The sequence below is a fragment of the Thalassophryne amazonica genome, chromosome 3 (assembly GCF_902500255.1).
Source record: "Thalassophryne amazonica chromosome 3, fThaAma1.1, whole genome shotgun sequence".
NCBI lineage: Eukaryota > Metazoa > Chordata > Actinopteri > Batrachoidiformes > Batrachoididae > Thalassophryne > Thalassophryne amazonica.
The window spans coordinates 144,707,437-144,727,795 of NC_047105.1; the positions used below are offsets into that span (position 1 = coordinate 144,707,437).

The 20,359-nt window shown below is 42.7% G+C and overlaps 1 protein-coding gene across 2 annotated transcripts in view; it reads left to right on the forward strand.

Annotated features, from left to right (window-relative positions):
- Positions 1 to 14,990: 14,990 nt before the first annotated feature.
- The window catches only part of fhit (fragile histidine triad diadenosine triphosphatase), a 1,159,287-nt gene continuing 1,153,918 nt past the window's right edge, over positions 14,991 to 20,359 (forward strand). For both annotated transcript variants that reach the window (XM_034167503.1, XM_034167502.1), the window contains exon 1: positions 14,991 to 15,037. The gene's annotated coding sequence lies outside the window, so the exon portion shown is untranslated. The remainder of the gene's footprint in view (positions 15,038 to 20,359) is intronic.

Genomic DNA, 20,359 nt, shown 5'->3' on the forward strand with positions numbered 1-20,359 from the left:
GACACCACAAAGACAAGACATTTAATGGTCAAACTAATAAACTTTTATCATTTTTGTTCAAATATTTGCTCATTTTGAAATGGGTGCCTGCAAAACGTTTCAAAAAAGCTGGGACAGTGCTATGTTTATCACTGTGTTCCATCACCTTTCCTTCTAACAACAGTCAATAAGCGTTTGGGAACTGAGGACAGTAATTGTGAGTGTCATGATTGGGTATAAAAGGAGCATCCCCAAAAGTCTCAGCCATTCACAAGCAAAGATGATGTGACGATCACCACTTTGTGAACAACTGCATGGAAAAAATAGTCCAACAGTTTAAGAGAAATGTTTCTCAGTGTTCAATTGCAAGGAATTTAAGGATTCCATCATCTACAGTCCATAATATAATCAGAAGATTCAGAGAATCTGGAGAACTTTCTACACATAAGCGGCAAGGCTGAAAACCAACATTGAATGCCCGTGACCTTCGATCCCTCAGGTGGCACTGCATTAAAAACCAGCATCATTGTGTAAAGGGTCTTATCGCGTGAGCTCAGGATCACTTCAGAAAACCACTGTCAGTTAACACAGTTCGTCGCTACATCTACAAGTGCAAGTTACAACTCCACCATGCAAAGCGCCATACATCAACAACATCCAGAAACGCCGCTGCCTTCTCTGGGCCTGAGCTTATTCGAAATGGACAGACGCAAAGTGGAAAAGTGTGCTGTGGTCTGAGTCCACATTTCAAATTGTTTTTGGAAATCATGGACATAGTGGCCTCCAGACAAAAGAGGAAAAAGACCATCTAGATTTTTGCCAGCGCAAAGTTCAAAAGCCAGCATCTGTGATGGTATGGGGGTGTGTTAGTGCCCATGGCATGGGTAATTTACACATCTGTGATGGCACCATCAATGCTGAAAGGTACATCCAGGTTTTGGAGCAACACATGCTGCCATCCAAGCAACGTCTTTTTCAGGGACGTCCCTACTTTTTTCAGCAAGACAATGCCAAACCACGTTCTGCACGTGTTCCAACAGTGTGGCTTTGTAGTAAAAGAGTGCGGGTACTAGACTGTCGCCCATTGAAAATGTGTGGCACATTATGAAGCGCAAAATGTGACAGTAGAAACCCCGGACTGTCGAGCAACTGAAATTGTACATCAAGAAAGAATGGGAAAGAATTCCACCTACAAAGCTTCAACAATTAGTTTCCTCAGTTCCCAAACGCTTATTGAGTGTTGTTAGAAGGAAAAGTGATGTAACACAGTGGTAAACATACCACTGTCCCAGCTTTTTTGAAATGTGTTGCAGGTATCCATTTCAAAATGAACAAATATTTACACAAAAACAATAAAGTTTGTCAGTTTGAACATTAAATATCTTGTCTTTGTGGTGTATTCAATTGAATATTAGTTGAAGAGGATTTGAAAATCATTGTGTTCTTTTTTTATTTACATTTTACACAATGTACCAACTTCATTGGAATCGGGGTTGTAAGTACAAGTTAGTCCACCACTTTACCAACATTTGGAAGAAGAATATAACTGTCACCCTCAGATGAGAGGAAATTGGTTATGAAGTTCCATGAACTGGAAACTGCTGGAACACAGGTGTCACTGTCCACAGAGAAATTAGTTTTACATTTCTATGGACTGAGAGGGTCCCACAAGAAAATCAACACCTTCAAGGTAGACTTAAGGTTACAGCTGCCCACATGGAGAAGCCAGATGTCTTCTGGAGAAAGGTTTTATGGTCAGATGAGATGAAGATTGAGGTATTTGGCTATGTTTTGAGGAGTAAAAGTGAGGTTTTTAACAGAGTCAATTCATCAGGAAGCCTGGAGAGTGCAGGAATGAACAGACATTGTAGGATGGAAGCTGCGCAGGAGGGTGTCTGGAAACACCACCGATCAGAAGATTTTACTACAGGAATTAAAGTGGCCAGGATACATTGAGAGAAACTGTGGGAAGCTTGGGATTCATGTTGAGGAACTCTCTGTGAAATCTCTCGGTAGGTTCAGGTATCAGACTGGTCAGGCTAACTTCAGATTCTGACATAAAGCTGCTGTGGCATCCTGGCATCTTCTGACACAGATTCTGGAGTTCTGGCCACACTGGCAAAAGATTCTGGTGCTGATGATCTGGAGCATGGGGTTTAAGTGCACAGGCTGATAAAAAACAGATGAATCACAGGTGTGAGAACAGGTACTTCTGCTCCGCTTGCACACCACCTGGAGGGAAAACAGACGGACATCACACAGAAAACAGACCGATAACAGGGCCAGAGCAGACTGTGACAGTAATATTTGTACGCGTGATGATTTATTTATTTATTTTATTTTATTTTTTTTTGGTGCTGGTTTTAATAGAATGGATTTTGAAAGGCTGCAGAATATGGAATGGGAAGGGAGGCTTTGATTTTTGTTGCTGCTGTTTATAACACTATAATGATAACATTTTTGATTCTAGCATCTGTTTACTGCCTTTGTTGTTGTTCGGAGCCGTGATAGTGTAGCTACTACTTGCGGACCACTGTCATTACCTTCGGGTTTTTGCCGTTTTTGAGTGCCTGGCATTGCATACATCCATGTTTAGTTACATTATTTTCACGAAAGAATAGGAAATAATTGGCGAATGTTTTGAAAAAGATCGCCGAAAACAACTGTGAACATGCCGCCGCCATGTTTACTACGTATTGCACTAATATTTTTACAAGTTCCTTGACCATTTCAAGATTATTGTGAACATATTATTTGGGGTTGACATTTTATGTGTTCCTGTGAGCGGTGAGAACATGGAGACGGCAGAGGAAAGTGTCTGCTGTCGGGAGCAAATGTGTGTGTGCGAGCGGCAGCGTGACATTTCGTGCATCACACAACATTGCGGCTTTCGGTCAATCTGCCTGGACTTGAAAAGGCTGAAACCTTTTTCCCTTGTGTTTGTGCAACATGCTGCGACACACTGGTCAGGCATATCGACAAACAAGTCCCCGAGAGCTGTGTTTAATCAGTTTCTGCCGCTAAAAAAAGTGTAAACAACGGCCGCCAGGCGCACAAGCTGATATGGTCTACACGTAGTAACATATTTCAGGTTTGGTGCTCAGCAGCAAGCTGGTTATGGAGCGTGCACATTTTTCAGTGGTGGGACGTTCAAATGTTGTATATAACGGGAGAACTGCGTCCATTTTCCCAAAATGCTTAGGTTGACTGAATTATATAACCTTTGTTACATGTAATAAGACTATGTTGTCTTTAAGTGTCAGTTTTAAGGAAAGAAATAAGAGCCATTTTCCATCAACATTGTGTCGGTTAATGTCATTAGTAAGCAACAGCTAATACCTTGAGTGTTTTACAGACACATTTTCAAAGAACATAGTTTATTGTTGTCAAAGTCACTATATATATATATATATATATATATATATATTTCCTCAGTATCGCCCAGCTCTACTGCACCCTAAACCAGGTACAACTCCATCAGTGACTTCCAAGGACGACAAGTCGGCACAACAAAAAGTTTCAAAAATAAGCTGCAGCCTTTTTGGGCAAATGTTCGATAGATGATGAAACTAAAGTAGAATTCTTTGAGAATACAGTGCATCAGCTTTTATGTATGTATTTTTTTTTAGATAGGTGATGTAATAGAGAACGCCTGACCTCCAGTAGGGTTGGTCCTGTCACACTGCCTTGAATGTATCAAAGGAGTGATGAAATCAGAAAATGATGAGGATCTTGGGATCGGGACTCTGTGTTTGAGGTGACGTCTTGGGTCTTTCAGTCGGACAAAAGACTCAAAGCACACATCCAGCATCAAAGCACGACTGAAAAGTTAAAAGTGGAGCCTTTGAATTTGGCCACAAACAAACCTGGATTTAAATACCTTTAACTTTTAGACAGCTAAAATCTTATTTAGCAAAAAATACTCTTGCAAGAGCTTTAATACACCACAGAGGGAGAGCATCAGAAGCTACCAAACTGCTGTTGACAAAGTGTCCAAAAATGATCACAGAGGTGCATTTGGTGCTTTAATTATTTTATCATCATGCATGTTTTTGACATAGTTCAGTAATATTACACAGTTTGATTATTGTTGAAGATATTCTGACTTATGGGCCTGAAATTCTGGGGTGTCTTTAATTTGACCTGTTTTGATGAGGTTTTGTGAGTCATTTATTTCATCTTGGCATGATATGGCTTCATGTAATGTGCATCCAGAGGCGAAAGTGCAGGACACAGTCGGAGGCACAGAGGCAGCAGCTGGATTTGATTCATTTTCAGACTAATTTAAAGAAGAAAAAACTTTCTTTGGTCAGTTCTCGCTGATGTTCACATGACCTCCGAGCCCTTTAATGTGAGCCATCTGCCTCCCGGCAAAAATAGAAACACATTTTCATCAAGATGTTTTACATTCTAAGTGACTTTGGACACCAGTTCCTCTGTGGTGCTGGTGAAGCTCAGAGGACGAGACTCGCAAGCAGGAGAACGTTTTCTCTGCTGTTTTCCTGTTGAAGACACATCAGAATTTTAATGGTCAGTTTTAATTGTTCATAGCAACAGATTTGTTTGGAGATGTTATTAAAATAGTGTGTTGTCGTCTCCAAAATTAAGACCAGGAGGTTGAGTTTGGCTTGTTTATGAGCAGGAAAAGCCAATGAAGAAAATGTGTGGTCGTGGTTAGAAAAAGGGGTGGCACAGCAAGAAGGTCATGGGATCGCTTCTCGCCCTTTTTGTGTGGAGTTTGCATGTTCCCCCTGTGTTTGCGTGGGTTCCCTCCGGGTGCTCCGGCTTCCTCACACATTGAAAGACATGCAGGTTAATTTAATTTTAATTTAACCTTTATTTAACCAGGTTAGCCCCACTGAGATCAAGATCTCTTTTACAAGGGAAACCTGGGCAATTTTTAAAGTTTCCAGTCCACCTAACCTTTTTAAGAATGAAACAAATAGTTTTGGTCACTGCTAAAGTTTCTGTTGTCTGTATGACAAGCGAAGTTGGAGGAGGTAACGTTGTTGCCCCTGTTTGTTTGTTTGTGAACAGTCTGGAGCCCACATTTTTTCATGCACTGTTATGAATTTGTTACTGAAGATTCATATCCTGATAGGCAAGAACTGATTCACTTTTCAAGGTCAAAGGTCAAAGTCAGGAAAAATCTTTCAAATTTTGAAATATCCCGACCTTTAACAGTGAATGAATTTTCAAAAATTCACAGCTGTCAAAAAAAAAGGACTGATTTCTTTCATATTTGAGTGCATTATGTAGGATGGTATCCTTTGTTGACTGACAAGGCTTGATCTGGATCTGAGCCAGATTACAGATTTAATGGACATTTAAATTCAACATTGAAAACCCCATTTAATGTAGATTTTACTTTATATCCTAATCAAACATGCCCCAATCACTCTCACGTTTGAAAGTGAGGTGCAGACTGGCACTCACTATCACCTGACAAAGTTTGATCTGAATCTGATGTGTGTTGTGAATTTAGCAGATATTTGAGTTTAATATTGAAAAGCCGAGTTGATCTACATTTTACATTAGATCTCAGTCAAAAGTGCCTCAATCACTCTCATTTGTGACAATCAGGTGCAAACCAACACTCTCAAAGACTAAGTTTGATCCACTTCTGATCCGTTTTGCAGATTTAGCAGATATTTGATTATAATATTGAAAAGCCCTTTTGAGATCTATATTTTGTATTATTATCACTTACCGAGGCGTTGCTGGGCTGGTAGCATAGATTTATATTTACGCTACCTGGTTATACCTGCCCGCAGCTGCCCACAGCGGGCGGGTATCTGGATGCCCGCAGCTGCCCACAGCGGGCGGGTATCTGGATGCCCGCAGCTGCCCACAGCGGGCGGGTATCTGGATGCCCGCCTGCTGTGTGTAAACTGATGATGTCATAGCGCACGCAACCCAAGAACTGGCCGCAGAGGAAAAGATGAAAAGGCGAGAGGTGTGTGTTGGTCTCAATATGGATATTCCAGATGATTTTATCATGGATAGTCTGACAATGAACAGCAGCCAGAGCAGCCAGCTTGATGAGGATGCCCTGGCGAATTTGGAGGGCAGCGCAGTGCCAGCCAACACGGCAAAAGTTAAAGTGAGCCAACTTTTATATGTACGCTTTTGCTGGGTGTGGTGCATTTTGAAATGATATTAAATATTGTTAATGTGTTGTGTATCTCAGTAAGTGATAATAATGCAAATAACATGCAGTTGTCATGAGGTATGCATTTTCAGAGTCCCTCCATCCATGCCCAGTCGCCCGCAATGACAGATATTCGCCCTCGTCTACCTCAGGTGAGTATTGGTCATTTTGAGCGACTGGGCGTGAATGCTGGGCCTCTGAAAATGCATACCGCCCTCCAAAAACATGTTATTGTATTAATATATTTTATCCTATGAACAGCTACTTCTAACAGGACTTTGGCCTTGAAAGTTTCTTCCCAGGTAAAAAAATCTGAATTTGAAACTCGTGTTGGCAGAGGTTTCGATGCTCTAGTTTTGCTTGTTTTTCAGCCTAATGATGCCTTTCAAGTATTTAGGGTCTTGATGCTTCCTGTCTTGCTTTATGTTTGTGAGACTTGGATATTAACCAATGAACTAATGCCAATGACTCAGTATCTTTGGAACTCAATGTCTTCTGCGGATCCTTGAGTACTGCTGAAATGACTTTGTGTCAAATGAACACAAAATCCCTTAACTGACATGACCTCACTTATGGTGAGGTTGTGTCAGTTAAGGGATTTTGGCCATGTGTCGCTCTTCTCCAAGTCATCTGTGCGATCATACCCGATCATACCCAGTGTTCAGAAACCCAGAAACTGGAGAAGGCCAAGGTGTTGACCACACTTTATCTGGCTCTGGCAGATGACTTGTCCCCTTGAGGGAACAATGTTCACTCCAATACCACCTTCATATACCTTCAGGGTGTTGCAGAAGGTTTGCTACATAGAAATAGGTTCACTCATTGTTTCCATGCCTGGATGTTCTCCATTCAGAGGATGTGGCAACCTTTGAGAAGCACCCTGGTTCTTGCATCTCAACAGACAAAATCAGGAATACCGATTACATTAGATTCTGCTGAATATTCACTGCTGTTTACAGGAAATGACATCAAGTCAGCAAAGTGAACACTTTATCCAGTGAATTCTCCTACTTGTTACAGATGTCTTCTGGTTCCTTTTTTGTTTGATGCCTGCAAGGACTGCATGTTTGGTAAGGCTCTGTAGTCCACCAACATGGATGCCTTTGTTGGTGAGTTAATTTCATGGACCTTGACCTTGTTGATGATGATGTCATCTTTGTGGAATCAGCACTTGAGAAGCTGAGTGAGTGTGTATCTGGGTTTGTAATTGTCCAGGATCAACAGAATGATCCAGGCTTTCTGTGACTTCTTGGACTCGGGGAAAGCAATTTACTAAAGAGTTTTGCTTACCTCAGCAGTAACATTCATCTCTGTGAGACTTTGGAGATTGTGGAGTCATGAGTTGACTGGGTGGAGGTGTTTGGTGAAACCACCGTAACACACAATTAAACTATTACAAAAAGCTGACTCCAGAAAATACAGTAATACCTTGCCAAGAGAGTGAAGGTCTAAGTCTTCAGGGTCCTGGTACTTCCTGTCTTACTGTGTGGTTAGAGATCTGCTCTCAAGCCTTTGCATGGAGACTTTGTATGAAAGACATCCAGTGGTTACCTGAAGCCACAGTTCTTGGGTACTACTTGAACGACTCTGCCAACTGAATGGTTACTGAGGAAGACTCTGAGGCTTGCTACCTGCATTGTGAGGGACTGTCAGCTATAGTGTCACAGCCATGCAGCACATGTCTCTGACTAGGATCCAGTGTGCAGATGCCTCCCTGCTGATGACCCAGCAACCAGAAAAGGATAAGGGTTCAGTCACATATCAGCTGGCTGCTGCAGAGAGACAGCTGCTTTCAGAAGGTGGGACTGGATCAGCTGTCTGTCTGAGTGGTTGGAATCAGGACAGTTCCATAGGATAGTGGGTGTAGCAATGTGTGGCACCCCACACAATCTGTTCTATATGCAAGTTTCATGGAACCAACAGTGTATATTTGCATTAAGAGTGTGGACTGTAAGTTTACACCTACAGACTTCTCCATCAGCTTTGTGTCATCACTGCACATAGAAATTAGCACACAGCGGTTTGTAATGTGAGGGAGACTATATCAATTATTTATTATTATTGATGCCATAAGAATACCTCACATTTGGGTCCTGCAGCTTCATGTATAATTCAATGGACCTGTTTTTAAACAGCATTTTTTTTTAAACATTTCAAGAATTTTCTCATGCATTTGTTGACATCCTGGAGATTCTCTGTGTGTCTTTGCAACTCAAAGACAGACTCTCGTGGATGCTGCTTTTGTACTGAATCATGATTACAAGCAAATGTGGACATCACTTGTTTGATTAAAAAAAATCATTTATTTATTTATTTATTTTACCTCAATACTCATCCTAAATTACTCCATCCCAGCTTTGTTTAGGATATGATCCCTCTCGCCCCATGACCACCGGGATAGGTTCCAGTCCCCCATGTGACCCTTGATTGGAGTCAGTGGGTGTAGAGAAAGAATGAATGAGTGAATGAATCCTGTCCACTTTTTTTTTCTAATTTGGGGTTGAAGAATAACAATGAAAATGTTGGCAGCAGCAGACATCTCAATTTCAATTTATTTAATTTATATAGCACTAAATCACAACAAAGCTAGCTGAAGGTGCTTCACGCAATTTACCAACCCCTAGAGCAAGCACACAGGCTACAGTGTTAAGGAAAAACTCCCTCTGATGATTTGAGGTAGAAATCTCAAGCAGACCAGACTCAAAGGGGTGACCCTCTGCTTGGGCCATGACAGACACAATTGACAAAACAAATACACAGGACATTTTGGGAGTCCGTGCTGGTGTACAGGACTGGAGGCCTGCAGAAGAAGACATCCATTCCCATCTCTGGATGGAGCCGCACCTCAAACAGAGAAAACAAAAAACAGAATCAGACAGCAGAAAGACAACAAATACAGTATAATTTGTCAGCATTAAGTAACAAGAAAACCAAAAGAAGTACTAAGGTAATTGCCAGCCACAAGCCCTAAGCTTCACTAAAATTTATTTAAAAAGGTTGAAAGCATTGTAACATACTATGCCAGTATGCTAGGAATACCAAAGGGAAAATAAGTGCATCTTAAGTCTGGACTTGAAAGTCTCTACAGAATCTGTTTTATTAATGTAGAGAGATCATTCCACAGAACAGGGGCACGATAAGAGAAAGCTCTGTGACCCCCCCAGACTTTTTATTCACCAGAGGGACATAAAGTAGTCCTGCACCCTGAAAACGCAGAGTCCGGGCCGGTACGTAAGGTTTAATTAGGTCAGCTAAAGCCTGGTTCACACAGCAAGATAATTAGGCCGATATTGGACCTGATCTTCCCCTTCCGACAATCTTAAGTACGCCCCGACCATCATGATGACACTAAAGATAATCTTATCACATATTCCTGCCATGTGTGGTGTGTTAAGAGTGCTCTGATCTGCTCAGAAGGGCGTCTGGAGTGCTTCGATCGCAAATCGGGGATATTCAACATGTTGGAATGTCTTGGCCCGATATCGCAGCGTGTGTTGTGTCCTCCAACCACAAACGAGCACGCAGCCTGCTGAATGTGATGTTCAGCCAATGAAAGCGAGGTGACGGACGCACGGAGCGGAAAATAAAATTAAAACAGCTGTTCTGACTTACCAGAAAGTCCGGTGGTCGCGCTGTCTCCACTCCTTTCTTTTTGTGTCATTTTTCCTCTCTGTTGTAAATAGTCCACAAAGTATCTCTGTTTGTTTACTCTGAAGTCACGTTTAATCTCGAGAGATTTGTGAGATTTCCTGTCCGACCTGGGAATGTTCATGTGTGAAATCTGTTCGTGTGTGGTGTTATTGTCCTTACTGTGTGGCTGAACACCACACACTCTACCACCAAACCTTAAATTCTGATCTCACTGGGACAGGAAGCCAGTGAAGACATGCCAAAATGGGTGTAATGTGGTCAAACATTCTGCTTCCTGTCAAAAGTCTGGCAGCAGCGTTTTAAACCAATTAGAAAGCCCTAATGCTGGACTGCGGTAAACCAGAAAATAGAACATTGCAGTAGTCCAATCTAGAAGAGACAAACGCATAAATCAGGATCTCAGCATCAGCCATAGACAGGATGGGATGAATCTTTGCTATACGAGGTCTGTTAGAAAAGTATCCGACCTTTTTATTTTTTTTCAAAAACCTGATGGATTTGAGTCACACGTGCTTGCATGAGCCAACCTTGAACCTTCGTGTGTATGCGTGACTTTTTTCACGCCTGTCGATTGCGTCATTTGCTGGCAAGCAGCATTTGTGTGAGGTGGTGTGTAGTACTCTTGGCGGATTTTCATTGCAAGGAAAATGGTGGAACGACTGGAGCAGCGCTGCATCAAATTTTGCCAGAAACTGGCCGACAGCCAGGTGGAAACCATTTGGAAGATTCAGACGGCTTTCAGTGGCTTTTCAGTCGTGTGGCTATCTGAGAAATTGTGGAAGAGGTGGGCATCATTTTTCAGAGTCCAGCATGTCCTGTGAGACTTCAACACGATGGTGCTTTTGCTCCGCCATCAGCAGCTTCGGCACGAATTTCACCGCCACTCTTTTCATGGCCAAATCTTATGTCACAGTGGAATGTGCCAAAAACGTGCTGATGTCCACCACTTCCGCAATTTCTTGGATAGTCACACGACGGTCCCACATCACCACATCGTTCACTTTGGAAATTATCTGGTCATTTCAGCATGTTGATGGCCAACCGGAGCGTGGCTCGCTCTCCACCGTTGTGCGGACGTCTTTAAACCGGTTGTACCGCTCCTTAATCTGTGTGATGCCCAGAGGATCGTCATCGAAAGCCGTCTGAATAATCCGAATGGTTTCCACCTGGCTGTCGGCCAGTTTCTGGCAAAATTTGATGCAGTAGCGCTGCTCCAGTCATTCCGCCATTTTCCTTGCAATGAAAAACTACCGAGAGCACAACACACGACCTCACACAAATGCTGCTTGCCAGCAAATGACACAATAGACAGGCGTGAAAAAATTCACACATGCGCACAAAGGTTCAAGGTTGGCTCATGCAAGCACAAGTGATTCAAATCCATCAGGTTTTTGCAAAAAAAAAAAAAAGGTTGGATACTTTTCTAACAGACCTCGTATTTCACAGGTGGAAAAAAAAAACTGTCCTCGTAATATTTCTCTAATGTGGAGGTCAAAGGACAACGTCGGATCAAAAATTAAATCTCAAATGTTAAGTAGAGGTAAATTTGCGGTAGGAGATGTGCATGTATATCGACATACAAGCCAACAACAACACTGATGGGTTGTGGTCATGTTTAGGCCGTGTGTCCATATAACCTTTTTTTTTTTTTAATCTACGACAAATGCTGAAGGAGCACCAAGAAACACTTAATCCCAGCAGGTAACAGGTAATGATTATCTTATACATACATAAAAGCACTCACCCTCAGCAGATGCATAACATAACTTTTTAATCCATTGTCATCGTGGGTTTTATTTCCACAAAAGGTGCTGAGCAGATGCTAAGAAAAGCTTGATCCCAGCACTTAATCTTAGTGCTTTAAACAGACTCCTCTTGTGATTTGTTTCAATAAACATAAACAGCTAAAGACTGTCCTATAATGTGTATGGCAGTTAAAACACATGCCCTCAGCAGGGGCATAGTTTCTGTCCAGTCTGGTGGCACAGATGAGGCATGTTTTCCATTATTATTATTTGGCTCTGTTGCAATAGATTTTGTGTGACAGATCACTGTAGACAGAGATGGCAAAAAGGGTGAAGGTGTTGCACTGGCAACATGGCACCTTTGTGAATTGTTCAGAGATTTTCATCATAAAGTGCTTGGAGTGGCTGCACAAAAAAGGCCAAGTGCTGTGATTGCCCCCCCCCCCCCCCCCCCCCCCAAAAAAAAGGTAAATGGACTACATTTATATAGCACTTTACCATGTGCATCAGACACTCAAAGTGCTTTACAATAATGCCTCATATTCACCCTGATGTTGGACTGCTGCCCTGCAAGGTGCCCACTTCACATCGGGTGCAGCTAGGGGATCAAGGACCTTGCCCAAGGGCACTTAGTGATTTTTCTGGTCAGGTTGGGATTTGAACCAAGGATCCTATGGTCTCAAGCCCAACGCTTAACCACTAGACCATCACCTCCCCCTAAAAAACTGTGGAGTGTCGTAGTTTTTCTTTTGGCAGACGCATATGCTCAGTTCTCATATAGCGCATTCTTTAAAAAAGACTGGCACTCAGAAAAAAACAAACAAATTCACAAGACTCCCCCCCCCCCCACACACACACACACACAGTGTTTAACGTGGGGCAACATGGGGTTCGACCGTATCAAGTAAAACTGTGCAAGGCTGATCACTGAAATTGACTTAAATTTGATTTTAATCCTTGTTCACCCATAAATCAGTGCACTCGATCCTTTCCACTCTCCTTGTGGGTGTTCAGCCCACATGCCCAACAGGACAAGCCCATCCGTGCTCTACGTTTATAGACACAGCCACCAGGTGCTCGACTGCGAGTTCCCACCATGCTTGAATCCAGGAGGAGGCCCTGGTTTCCCTAATCCAGATGAGAGGACTCTGTCCTTTATTATGTCCACCATAAAGAATCTGTTGCGCGTCCCATTGTCCTGTCACCTGACCAGCTGAGGTGTATTCAAGCGTCTGGTGAGGATTCCCCAGGTGATGTTCCTGGGGGTGGTCTTCCAGGCACTTCCAACAGGGAGGAGGCTCCACAAAGACCCAGGACACGCTGGAGGGATTACAACTCCCAGCTGTCTTTGGAATGCCTCGGGATCTCCCAGGAAGAGTTACAGGACTTGGCTGATGATGGAGATGTGTGGGTTGAGCTGGATGAGCTGCTTGATCTGCTGCTGCTGTGACCTGGACAAGTGGCAGAAAATGAATGAATCCTGGCTGGAGTCTGTATAATCACTGAGGCCTCCATGTAACCGCAGCACGTTATTGTGTAAATGTGTCATGCATGACGAGAAGTGGTTTAATTTGTCTTGTAGATGATATTTAATTGTTTACACTGTGAGTGTTGTATGTTACAAAAAAAAAAACAGCCCACAATATGCACACACATTCAGAAAATGATCAATAATTATGATCCTTTTGGACGGTCGGAAGGGGGTCTAAAGAAGAACACTGTGTGTGTGTGTGTGTGTGTGTGTGTGTGTGTGTGTGTGTGTGTGTGTGTGTGTGTGTGTGTGTGTGTGTGTGTGTGTGTGTGTGTGTGTGTGTGTGAGAGAGAGAGAGAGAGATAGTGTTTTGTGCATTAATTGTCTCATATGTTTTGAGTGGAGCCCGTTTCTCACTTCCACGGACATTAGTGTAGCAGATAAATCCATCAAGAAAATACTTCAGTTAGACAAAGAAGCGTTACATTTTGTGCACATTTTCTCCTCAGTCTAAGTCTACAGATTTACTGGATAGCCACTCAAAATTTCAAGATGACCGCCAATCAAGTTTTTAATCACACAGGTTATGTGCTTCTGGTCATGTGTTTATGTATTTTTGTTGGTTTTATATATCCTATGCAGTGTTAATGGACAGAAGCATTATGTATTTTTGCTAAAGATTTGATTTACCACATATAAACAAATATGGTAGAACAGAAAATACACTTTGTATATTTGTCATTTTCCTTGGAAAACATTCCACAGTCCAGGACGGTGTCAGCTGATGAACCAGGGGCCTCAATTTCTAAGGTTGTGGACATACAATAATATTGTATCGGCCATTTTTCACTCTCCCATTCGGATTTACTGAAAGTGAACTGAGCTCCACTTTCATTTCACGCATACATACATTTCTGGTCCATATTTGTCATTTGGCGACACTTAGAGGTGATGAATTGAAATTGCAAATGTAAGGAATTGTTTTACAAGTCCATTGCAGTACATGTGAAAGCCATTATTATTTAATATCAATCTATCGATCAATAAGATGGACAATAAAGACCCTTCCCTCCCCCTGCTTTTGTTTAATCAGACAGTTTTGAATAATTCAAAGATTATTTGCTGCTCGGACTTATGGAAATAATCAATCCCATGTATCTGATTAAGTGAGAATGTTAAAGCTGTGTTGCCCCAAAAGCTTTTCAAACTTGTGTTGTTGTGCGGAGTCCTGCACAAGCACAGGACCAGAGCCATGCCCAATCAGAGTGGAAACTTTTTGTGATTAAAATTAGAAAAACGGTGCACAAAAATATATGTCTGAGGTCATAAATGATCCCACTTTGTCGCTTGAAGGTTAAACAAGATATCTCAATATTGGCTGGACTGATTTCCTTCAAATCTGGTGGGAATATTACTTCATCAGATATCACAAGGTGATTCTGGAGTAGTTTGGCCAAACTGCCCCGCCCTTTTTTTTTGTATATTTTAACAATCAAAAAGCGAAGATGGATGATCTGAAGCACATTGATCAGCAAAATATTTGACATTGATCGGTACGAATGCCTTATAATGAAGTTGTGCAAAAGTCATATACTGACTTCATACACGGTCAAAGACAGCATGACAGACAGATGTACATTTATGTTGCGGTGGGTAGAAGATGCAGGATGAGCACCAGCCCTCTGAAGCCTTTCATTTTGAACACTGACACTGTCTGCAGTGAGTCTCTTTTCTCCCAGACACTATGAAAGGAGAACACGAGGAGGTAGTTGTTGAAATACACCTTCCTTTGTAATTCTGCTGCTGGTTTGCTGTCTGCGTGCATTAACGCTGCCGTAGGTCAGCCGAGCTGCCACATGACATCGTGTCAGTATCATAGCGAGGAGAACAGGATGCAGCTGGAGCTCAAGCTGAATGTCAGTGCTCCACCTCTCCCCTTGATGTTTGTCAGATTAACATCAAAACTCACGTCCATCCTTCTTTCTCCTCCCACAGGGCAGCAAGTCTGACTCAGCAGAGACCAGGGAGCGCTCCTCACAGGTACCTGCTGCACAGCAGCATCTCTCAGGCTGCATGTTTTAGCCCACACACCTCCTCCACCATGCTGCTTATGTTTGACTGTAGATCCATGTATTACTTTTTGAGATTTTCTTCTCTGGGATATCCTGAGAATTCAGGGCAGAGCGCCTGACTTTTCCCCATTGAATTCTGGCATTCCTCAGGGATGTGTTCTGGCTCTGGTTTGCTGATCTTGACTTTGCTAGTGATGCTGTGACCTTTACAGAATGAGTGATTGAAGTCTTGGTGTTTTGTGATTGTCCTGGATCAAGACTAAGGTGTAGACTTTGAATGACTTCCTGGACTCTGCCATCGAAACTGTGTCTGAATGCGTTAAAAGTATCAAAGTTGTAGAGATTCATTTGTCTTGACAGTGATGTTCATGTGTGTGGGTCCTCAGCTTCTGAGGTTCAAAAAGACCTGGGAGGAGTTTATGGAGTCATGGAAGCAACAGAAGGCCAGGGACCCGCCCACATGTCACCTGGTTGTGTCAGGCAGATGGTTCCCTTCTGGAGTGGTTGTCATCCAGAACCGAAGTTCAATGGTGCATTGTACCCAGTGATGTGCATGCATCATGCATGTGGGTGCTCCTCTCTGGAGTCAGTTTTCTGTTATATGTTGGCTCTCATTTGAATGTTTGAAACAGTTTTATATAAGATCCACAGCTGAGACGATCCAGCACCTCCTCCCCGCTCAGCTCCTTTTTCTCCAAGTTTTCCTTTTGGTTATCCACTCAGGTGGAAATTTTAAATACCCAGGAGGAATAACTCAGTTCCCAGAGAGGTGATGTAATTCGATGATTGTGTAATTATCTGTCTGCTCAGTCCAGGGCTTTAATGACTGCATGTGGTGGGTGATTCTGCACAGACACGAATAATGACATCTTTTATATTTGAAAGTCTGATTGTGTGTTGGTGTTATCGATGAAGTGCACGGGTGTTTTCTGGCACTGTGATCGATGCTTCCCTGATTGACAGAAATGTTTCTGGACCTGTTTCAGTGTGCAACGTGTTGTTTGTTCAGATTTTGAATTATTCTACTCTTGTGAGACCAAAATGTTTTTAGCTCCTGTGGACTGAAGGGCAGAGCAGGTAGCTCAGTGGATGAGGAGGTAGTCTGCCAATATGTAGACCTGGGTTTGAATCACACTCAAGCTACCTGTCTGTCTGTGCCCTTAAACAAGACACTTGATCTGTGCTGTCTCAGTCCACCCAGCTGTAAATGGGTCCCGGCCTTGGCTGCAGAAGTAATGTGCATCAAACGGCAAATGTCAGCTCTCCCCACTTTCTCTTTGATATGAAGTTTTACACACATGCGCGCGCGCGCACACACACACACACACACACCACATCGCTTTTAATATAGATCACTGAACCAAATTAAACTTCACTTAAGGTTTTAAAAACTGCTCAACCAATATGAAGACACTTCGTAACATCTCTTTCAGACAATGTTTGAAATCAGCTTTATGTTGAAACAGTGAATGGTGAACTAAAATGTTGCTACATTCTGGGATTTAATCCGCCCTGTCATGTTTGCTCTGCTGGCTCTCACGCTCTGTGATGGTCTGCTGATAAAGCTGGGGGGTGGGCGTGGCCACAGGGTGTGTAACACGTTTGTATGGATGCAACTGGGGTGGAATGTCTGCTCACTGTTCTTCTTCGTGTCCGAGGGGGGCTCCCCTGTGCTCCCCCCCCCCTTTCACAGTTTGACCTCACCTTGTTAGTGCTGCACTCTTGGCCTGGGGCTGACATGGTGGAGGTGGTCTCTGGGCACTGTCTGTAGTTGTTTTAGGCCTGGCTAACAGCACCTCATGTTCTCTAGCCTTCCTGGGCCGGCTCTGTCCGCCTTGTTGGATGCAGTCAGATGATTTATGGGGTGGGGCTGGGGATTGTGGCATGCAGAGGGCTGCAGTGCACAAGTGTGGCGTTGCATACTCCAGCCATCCAACTTGACCATATTTGTAGCTCCCGTCCATCATCAGATCACTGCCCTGACACAGTATTCGGTGTCACTTTCCTATTTTCCACTTTCCTATTTTTTGTAATCTTGTAGACATATTTTCTTCAGACACATTTTTTTCCTGTGAGTTGCTGACTGGCTTTTTTTCATTTTTGTTTTGTACTTTTTTCCTGTTATAAGCAGTTCAGTCAATCAATCAATTAACATTTATTTATAAAGTGCTTTACAGCAGCCAGATGGTGTCCAAAGTGCTATTATTTTCTTTTTCTTTCTGTCTTTCTTTTTTATAACAACAAATCATTACAAAGTTGCCTCAAGGCAGTTCACACAAGTGAGGGTTAACCTTACCAATCCCCACAGCAAACAAATAGGCAACAGCGATAAGGGAAAAACTCCCTCTGATGATTTGAGGAAGAAACCTCAAGCAGACCAGACTCAAAGGGGTGACCCTCTGCTTGGGCCATGCTACAGACACAGTTGACAAAATGAATGTAATGGAAATTTTGAGAGTCCATGCTGGTGCACAGGACGGGAGAAACAGACACTACTCCCATCTCTGGATGGAGCCACACCTCTAACAGAGAGGAAAAAAAACAAAACAAAAACAATCAGGCATCGGAAAGACAACAGATACAGTATAATTTGTCAGCATTAAACAAGAAGAACAAAAGAAATACTAAGGTGATCCCCGGCCACTCGCCCCAAGCTTTAGATAAAGTTGAGGCCGCGGCACACTCCGTTTACTAATAAAATGAGTTTAAAGGGTAAAATGCATAGTAACATATTATGCCAGTATGCTAGCCATACGAAAGGAAAATAAGTGCGTCTTAAGTCTGGACTTGAAGGTCTTCACAGAATCTGACTGTTTTATTGATGCAGGGAGATCATTCCAAAGAACAGGGGCACGATAAAAGAAAGCTCTGTGACCCACAGACTTCTTATTCACCCTAGGGACACAAAGTAGTCCTGCACCTTGAGAACGCAAAGCCCGGGCTGGTAGGTAAGGTTTAATTAGGTCATCTAGGTAGGAAGGTGACAGGCCGTGAACAGTTTTATAGACTAGTAGCAGAACCTTAAAATCTGATCTCACTGGGACAGGAAGCCAGTGAAGACATGCCAAAATAGGTGTAATGTGGTCGAACCTTCTGCTTCGTGTCAAAAGTCTGGCTGCAGCATTTTGAACCAATTGGAGACCCCTAATGCTGGACTGCGGTAAACCAGAAAATAGAACATTGCAGTAGTCAAATCTAGAAGAGATAAATGCATGGATCAGCGTCTCAGCATCAGCCATAGACAGGATGGGACGAATCTTCGCTATACTTCGTAGGTGGAAGAAAGCAGTCCTAGTAATATCTCTAATGTAGAGGTCAAAGGACAACATAGGATCAAAAATTACCCCAAGGTTTCTCATTTTGTCAGTGTGATGTATGACACATGAGCCGAGGCTAAGCGATAGCTGGTCAAATTGACGCCGATGTCTCACTGGACCAAGAACCATAATTTCAGTCTCATCCGAGTTTAAAAGTAGGAAATTGCTCGACGTCCAGCTTCTCACTGATGCAAGGCAATCTTCTAAGGATTTTATGTGGATGAGATTACCAGCAGTTATTGGCATGTATAACTGAGTAGCAATGAAAGGTAATCCCGAAACGCCATAATATGTGCCCAGGAGGGGTTCTAAGACAGACCCCAGTGGACCCCAAATTTCATGTCACTAAGGTTAGAGATAGTGTTATTGTACAAAACACAGTGAGAACAACTGGTCAGGTATGATGTCAACCATGCAAGGGCACTCCCAGCTTTACAGTAAAAACACAGATTCACAAAAATAAAACACACATACAACAAAGTTAAAAACAGCACATCAAAAACAAAACATGTCACCTCCCCACTTAAAAGCCAGCTTAAATAAAAAGTCTTTAACTTAGATTTGAAATTGCTATGTCAGGAATATTGTGTAAGTCAAGAGGTAGCTTGTTCCATAGTCTGGGGCCAGTTACCTAATATTTTCTGATACATAACATTCCTGGGTGTCCGGAACCCTGGTTGGGTTGGGATACTCTGTTTGTTTTACAGACACATGGATGATATGTGGACGGGTCCGTCAGATCTGGACACAGATCGTGTTGATGGAAATACAGTTTGGACACAGTTACAGACACAATCACACACTGACATAGTTCTTAATGGAACAATGTAGTCACGTCAGTGAAGGCGAGATACACTGGCTGCTGCTGCTGTCCCCACTTTTCTTGTCATTGGCAGAGAGTGAAGATCATGTCTGTTGTCTGTCTTGATGGTCGGAAGCTACTTTGGGTTTCAGGAAGGATGTTTTCCGCTCATGGTGTCAGAAGGTTGTTGGCAATCCACTTTAGAACCTTTTGTGCAACAGACAGCAAGCAGATTTCATGATGTTTTCCACAGTCAGATTGTCTCCTTTTTTCTTGCATATGGTGGCAATCATTGAGTCTTTCAGGTCTGTGGATAATTCTTCTTGATTCCAGATTTTGATGATGACTTGATGTAGGTTGTGTCAGAGAATCAGACTTCCTTCTTTAAAGACCTCAATGGCCTTTATGTTATTCTAAAAGCACCTTGACACTTTCATGGCCATTGTAAACCGTGTGTGGCTTCGTGCAAATGTGCAAAGAAAATATTGAAATATTCAAAATCTCTGTCACTCATTAATTATGCGAACTTCACATGAACATTGTGCTAACAATTAAAAAAGACTGCGTGTGAGTGCGAGTGATTGCATCAGCGCACCACATCACAGCGCAGCTCATCTGATCGATTATAACTATGTTGAATCTATCATAAACATAATTTTATAGCTGTTCATAAGAAGGAAAGAAAATGCAACTGTTTTACCAAGCCATTACTATATAAACATTACAAATAATTACCTTTTAGATGGTTCCAAATGCGTTCTCCACCTCATGAAGCACACAAGAGAGAGAAAAACCTCCAACTCGAATGGTCGGCCGTGATTCCAGAACTTATTAGAGGTGTTTTCAACAGCCAAACTCTGAGAAAATGATTAATCCACTACAAAATACTTTTATATATGCAGCATTCAGCGCACAAAGCGCAGCATCCAGGTGGGACCACAGCAGGTGGCATCATCACAACAAAGTGCGCAAGAGTGCGGAGTGAAGTGTCAAGGCACCTTAACATACTGTAAAGCATATCCAGAACGACCCCCCCCCCCCCCAACTCGGATAATCGGACCACCTTTCTCTGCTCCTCTTTCCAGCCCACACCCCCCTCAGGAGGCAAACAAAACTAACCACCCAGACCATCAATTCCTGTCCTGAAAAGCTGCAGGACTGCTTTGCCTGC